This window comes from Pleurodeles waltl, chromosome 11 (genome assembly GCF_031143425.1).
Source record: "Pleurodeles waltl isolate 20211129_DDA chromosome 11, aPleWal1.hap1.20221129, whole genome shotgun sequence".
Lineage (NCBI taxonomy): Eukaryota > Metazoa > Chordata > Amphibia > Caudata > Salamandridae > Pleurodeles > Pleurodeles waltl.
Window position 1 is genome coordinate 872,072,992 of NC_090450.1, and position 6,000 is coordinate 872,078,991.

At 52.7% G+C, this 6,000-nt stretch overlaps 1 protein-coding gene across 1 annotated transcript in view; it reads right to left on the reverse strand.

Moving 5' to 3' along the window:
- FAM222A (family with sequence similarity 222 member A) overlaps positions 1-5,608 on the reverse strand; it is a 209,203-nt gene extending 203,595 nt beyond the window's left edge. Inside the window, exon 1 of the mRNA XM_069214734.1 lies at positions 4,124-5,608. The gene's annotated coding sequence lies outside the window, so the exon portion shown is untranslated. The remainder of the gene's footprint in view (positions 1-4,123) is intronic.
- Positions 5,609-6,000: the final 392 nt, after the last annotated feature.

Sequence of the window (6,000 nt, forward strand, 5' to 3'; positions counted from 1 at the left end):
CAAAATAAGGTTGATTACTCTATTCAAATTGATGCCCAGACAGTAAAATGAATTTTAACATCCGTAAATTACAAAACGTGAACTGCTGCAAGTGACAATAATTATATCACCAGTAAAAAAAGAACCCTTTTTGTATCAAAATACAAAACTCGGGGTGGAGCGAAATACATGAAAACGTTCCATCGGCTCCAGCCCAGACTCTGGCTGATGACAAATCAAGCAGCAAATGCCACCCGGTGGGCCTGAACGTGAAATGTATTTAACTTGGTGTTTCATAAAAGTGCCAACATGGTTCCCGTGGCCACGGCGGGGGCCCCAGTAGACTTGAAAACATTTCTGCTGCGTGTAAGTTGGGAAATGCATGTATTTGGGAAGGTTGTTAAAGCCAGTATTTACCCTTCATTGACTTTGGCCGTGAGTCAAAAGTTTAACAAAAACTTAGGTTTTCTAGGTGGATGTACGGGTAACCAGGACAATGTTGTTAGTGTTTTTACTGATCACCTCAATTGTATTTTTGTGGTAAGAACTCGTGAATTGAGTGCAAGATAAACTTAGAAGGCTGAGAAGCGGATCAAATGAGGAATAATAATTTGAAAAGATTGGGACTTTCCAGTGGCAATCACCTCCCATTCGCGAGTCACCAGGTACATGGTAACCACCATGGCCGGGCAGCAGCGTCTGCAAAAAACACACCCACATAGATGCACATCGTAGGATTGGCACAAACGTTATATCAACCCGTTCCGTACTAATCTGGCATTTTTCTAGCCAGGTGTAACACTTCTTAAGTGAGGAGCAGGGTTTGGGGGTGCTGATCTCTATTCCCGGTCACTCAGCACCGCCGCGTCGGTGCCGTGCTGCTGCGCTGTTTGTCACGGGGCGCTATGTTTGCGCAGAGCTCTGCGACCAGCTACGAGCAGATGACAGCTCGTACACAGGACCACTGAGGAAGAGATCTCTTAAACATGGTGGTCAGAGCTATGAAACACCCCAACCGCCCCTCCCTAGGCAATGCTGCAGAGTCCATCGGACTAAAACACACACAACGAGGGAAACGGAGTTTCCCAGGGTATGCTTGCGGTGTTCTCTCCCCCCGGTTCCTTCAGTAACAAACACCTTAGTATTTGGCGGTGTAAAGGCAATGGTGATAATAGTGAACGTATATATCACTGAGTGTGGCATTTAAAACAACAATTTTCATTTAGGTAATTTTACACGAGCACTATTACACATAGTCACATTCAATTGTGTAGACAGAGGGTGAGTAAGTGATTTGCCCAGAATCACAAGATGTTGAGCTGATGCCGAGATTCGAACGTGGTTCCTAGGTTCTAGAGCCGGCAGGTCTGACCATAACGCCAAACCCTCCCCTACGATGTTGGGGTGGTTGGGTCACTTGTGTGGTGAAGGCACCAGCCGACGCTCCTTGTGGTCTTTGACGCTAGTTCCTGCCGCTTGGAGGTACATTTCACACCCGACATCCCTAAATCTGTCCCGGACACGTCGGCTCACATGCCTCTGGGTGCGCGTAACGTTCCCTGGTCTGGTTGGCACCGGGGTGCAGAATGCGCCGCGGACTGTAAAAGGTCTGTCTGTTTGCAGGGCACACGTGGGTGCCAGATTTCACACGTCTGGATGGCCCGGCCCCAGTGGTGCAGACAGTGTTTGGGTTCATGCCGGGGTGGGGCACCAGGTGCGATCCGATCTGCTGTGAGATGCGCTGTCTGCGCGCCGGGAGAGGCGTCGGGCCTTTTAGGAAGAGTAATGCGACCTGTCAGAGCCACCGATCGTGCTCGCAAGCAGTGGTGGGAACGGGTGGGAGGCTGAGGTGGAGGGGTGGGGGGGCACGGAACAGCGTCACCCGCAAGGGGAGGGGCTGCAGGCCTGGGAACCTGGAGGGCGTATGGAGAGCTGCTGTCGGGGGCGTGGGAGGGGTAGGTTATGCCATTCTGGGAAAGCAGGTGGTGTGGGAGGTTGCTGTCCTGGGGACGTGGATGAGTGGGGGAAAGTCGGAGACACTTAGCTCTCCGTTTTAGGGAAGTCAAAAAAATTGTACAAACACTTATATATTTTTTTCTGTAGTAGCCGTATGGATATGTGCGGTCCCGAAGGCCGGTAACCAATAAAATGCTTTAGCCCGGCGTTTGGGGATTACATCGGTTATTTATAGAGGGTATGGTTGTAACGTGCCATTTTGGTCTTAATTATATTAAATGCCGCCCAAAAGTTCCTTTGCCAGCTGCCCCTAGTTTAATTAGCTGCACGTGGCTTGCTGTATCTGACCCCCCACACTGCGCTCTCGGGACGGGACACCGCTCGCGTGCCCATATTTCGGTCATGTTTTCTAGAGTGTTTTCGGGCACTGTCTCCACGCAGAGTACATTTTCAATGTTTACGGTTCGACAGAATGAATGCCACACCTAGCCACTATGCGCGCCGGTATTCGAGGCGCTCTCTACCCTGACCAACAGTCTGACCAAAGCGGATGCGACGGTCCCCTCTCCACGGTGAGGGGCAGTGCCCACCGGAGACGGGCATGGTGGCAGAACTATGGAAATTCTGCCACAGCTACCGATGCTTGTGAAAACGTGACATTTCCTGTGAGCTAAGGTCCTCGCCTCCCGGGTAACTGCGGCAGACACTGCACCAGCCTGTCTGGTCTTCAAACGTGCAGGGACCCTGGAATGTCCAGAAACTCTAGATTTGGCCTAGGGTGACCCGCTTGCCCTCAAACCCCCATAAATCATCCCCGCTGTGCCTGACAATGGCCCCTGAAGTACTCCAAGGAACCACAAACGAGGACCCAGGCCAGGGAGGAGCGGCAGATGGGTTTAGATAAACTGAAAGGAGCCCCCGGGACCATTCCTTCTCGAATTGAAATCCGTCAGCCAAGGAGAACTGCTGAATAAACCCTGTCCTAAATCCACAATATCGCAGCCCCAGCCTTCCCTACTCCCCTCAATTCCTTCTCATTAGGTTCAGAAAAGAAGTCGAGATCTAAAGTGCTCAGTCACCTCGAGGCGCCTCCTGCCCTCCCTCATTCAAGGACTGCCCCCGCAATATGGTAAAGCTTTGGTAACACTGCAGCCCACCTGCTCCTCTGACTTGTGGCACCCCAGCAGCCATTTATAGGGCTCCGGGGCTTAATGCGCCCTATGCAGAGATCCGGGGGAAGTCGGTAATTTCGATCCCTACCCTCTCTGCCTTTCATCCTTCTGAAGTTGATGCATGGTGAACTATTGAATAAATGCCTGTTACTTGCAGCGCCACAAAAGGTGGAAGTACGCGCTATACATGTACGCATTATCAGTCTAGTCCAGTGCCCAGATACACTGGGTGAATGTAATGGTACAGAAAACAGACATGCAGCTTGGCTCTGACCTAAGCCATGTCTGTTTCACTCCTAAACATCGCTTTGAGGCGTGCAAACGTCTCGGACACGCAGCTTGCAGTGCTTAGACCTGGTTTGTTGTTATCACACAAACCCATAGAGCAGTGCGCACATGCACATTCCAAAAAAAACACACAGCGCTACAAGGCCACACCAATGGCAGATTTGCACTACACAAATTCTGGTCACACATCAAGCACTGTACACCTTAGCAACATTAACGACCCGGACACCAATCCTGGAGCAAACGAGAAAGGCAGGACACCCACCTGCTCTAAGCAAACCATCACAGGGTAACACGCCTAGCATGTGCCATCTCCTGTTACAAATGCTCCTAAGGGAGTCCGCAGCAACCAATTCACGAGAATTTGAGGCAATTCTAAGCACCAGAACAGAGAATTACATGTAAGAGTAATTCCCGCTTATAAAGTTCCCATTTAGCAGTATATTTCCCTCATTCCGGGTGTGTTGTAACCATGCGCTAGAAAACTCTCGCGGGCCTCTTGCTATGAAACCTCGGCATAGCGTTTCTCCTGGTGACGCTAAATAAATAAGAATAGATAATTAAAACGACACTTAAAGGCAGTGACTTGCTTTAGCGATCTAGTCTCCCTCAGCAAAGTAACTTTAAAAAAGTGAAAACACGCTCCAGCTGTTGATCGTACAGACACCTCGATTCCTGCGAAATATTTCGATGTTAAATTAAGCGATTTCCCCACTTGGAACACTTACCATAAATCGAGCGAGGCGGGGACACGATCCTTGGGGGCTCAGGGGGAGGCAGTCCGGAAATTGGTCACCCTCCTCTCCATGAGGGTGCAGATTGAAGCAAATAAACCCTGAAACCAGAAGAGGGATGCGCCTCGACCCCACACGGCGGACGGCGACGTCTCTAAATTCACAAGCGCCGCAGATTCCAGGTGGAAAAGATAAATGCAAACCAAAAATCCAATATTCAAGGACACGCGCGTAAGGCTCTGCTGGAAAGTCCTCTCCTGGAGGACGCTACAGTCCGTGAAACGGAACAACCATTCGTCTTGCAGATGAGTTTTGAGGGGACAGAATCGTCCGCTGCTGAGTGATTGAAATTGCACAAAAAAGCGAATCCGGTGTATTTATTTCAGGCTGCAGAGGTCGCCGTTCCTTTCATGTCACAATCACGCTGGCTCCACTTTAACGCGTTTACTGCCACTCACAAGTACAGCCGCCAGGATTTGCGGCGAAGATTGTATTTCCAGGGAGGGCTCCCCGGTGGGCGAGGGGCTGACAGTGGGCCGGAGGGAGAGGTGGCTTGTGAATGAAAGGAAGCAGCGTTAGGGTGGTCCCGTGATCCCGAGCCCGGAGGAGCTGCCTTCCTCTGTGGTGGTCAGGAGAAGATGCGGAGCGGTCCTCGGCTTTCCTTTGACTGATGGTTCTCAGTGTCCAGTGGCGGACCCTCTACTCCACCAGGACTCGGGCCGGTAACAGCTTTAGTGCCCTGCTGGATCCAGGGACCTTCGGCTCTGGACAGGGCTGTGAAATCTCAGGCAGCCCCAGCTGCCACCTCAGGGCTGAAGGACTGGAGCTCTGGAGAGGCTTTCTCTGAACACAGCCCTCCCTCTGGCCGTGTCTGGGACGCAGGACAGTCCCCGATCGCTCCCTGGTGCTCGACTGCGCCTGGTGCCTTCCCCGGACAGTCAGTCGGAGGCTGTGGATGGATGGCAGTTCCCGGCCGTTTCCCAGGTGCCCGCCTGCTCCTGGAGAGGTCGCTTCCTCGGCAACAAACAGAGACCGGTCTCTCCGCAGGGAGCGCTGCCCCTATGAGCTCCGGCCCCGGGACGAGGCGATGTTCTCTCCCAGAGCTGGCTGCTTCCTTCTTGAGGGAAGCAGCAGCTGTGGGCGCACCAGGAACGACAGATGCTGTAGGTTCTCCGGGGCTGCCTGGGGTCTCCCGGGACCGGCGAGTGTTCGCTGGGAGCTTTCCTTCCCTCCCAGGCTAAGTCCTTCCTTGGCTGAAGCAGCCTTTGGTGGGACTCCTGCACTGGCTGAGACGGTCTGGGTGGCCTCTCTGCCAGCAGGTGAGCTGAGGTCCTCGCCTCCCGAGTTACTGCTGCTCTCCTCGCATCCCCAGTGGTGCAGTGTGTGATGGACAGCGGGCGGTGCCTGGAGCCTCGGCCGCCTCTTCCTCTCTCGAGTCCAGGGAGCTCCTTCCAGCTGCTCGGCTCCGGCGACACTGACACAGTGTGCGAGCAGAGCCTGCCCTCCAGAGGAGGCCCGGCCCACAGGATGGGAGGACGGCCCACCGAGGCGCGCGCTCAGCATCCGCGGAATGTGCCAGGCTGCTCCACATGCAAGTGCACCACTTTAAACTCACTGCCGACTGATAACAGGACATCTTTATATGAATCATTTGGAAACATAGTAAGGACCACTCTCCGTATAGACAGTGCTATAGTGGCTTGAAAAAAGACGGGGTGTGGGGGCACTAAACGTCATGATGCATTTATCTGAGGGGCTTGGTCGAAGGAGCGCTGAGTATTTCCTACCCCTGAATTAGATGTTACTCTGGAATTTCCGGCAGGAAGACACCCTTAAGTAAAATGCTTTGTGAATTGCCCCCTTACTCTCTA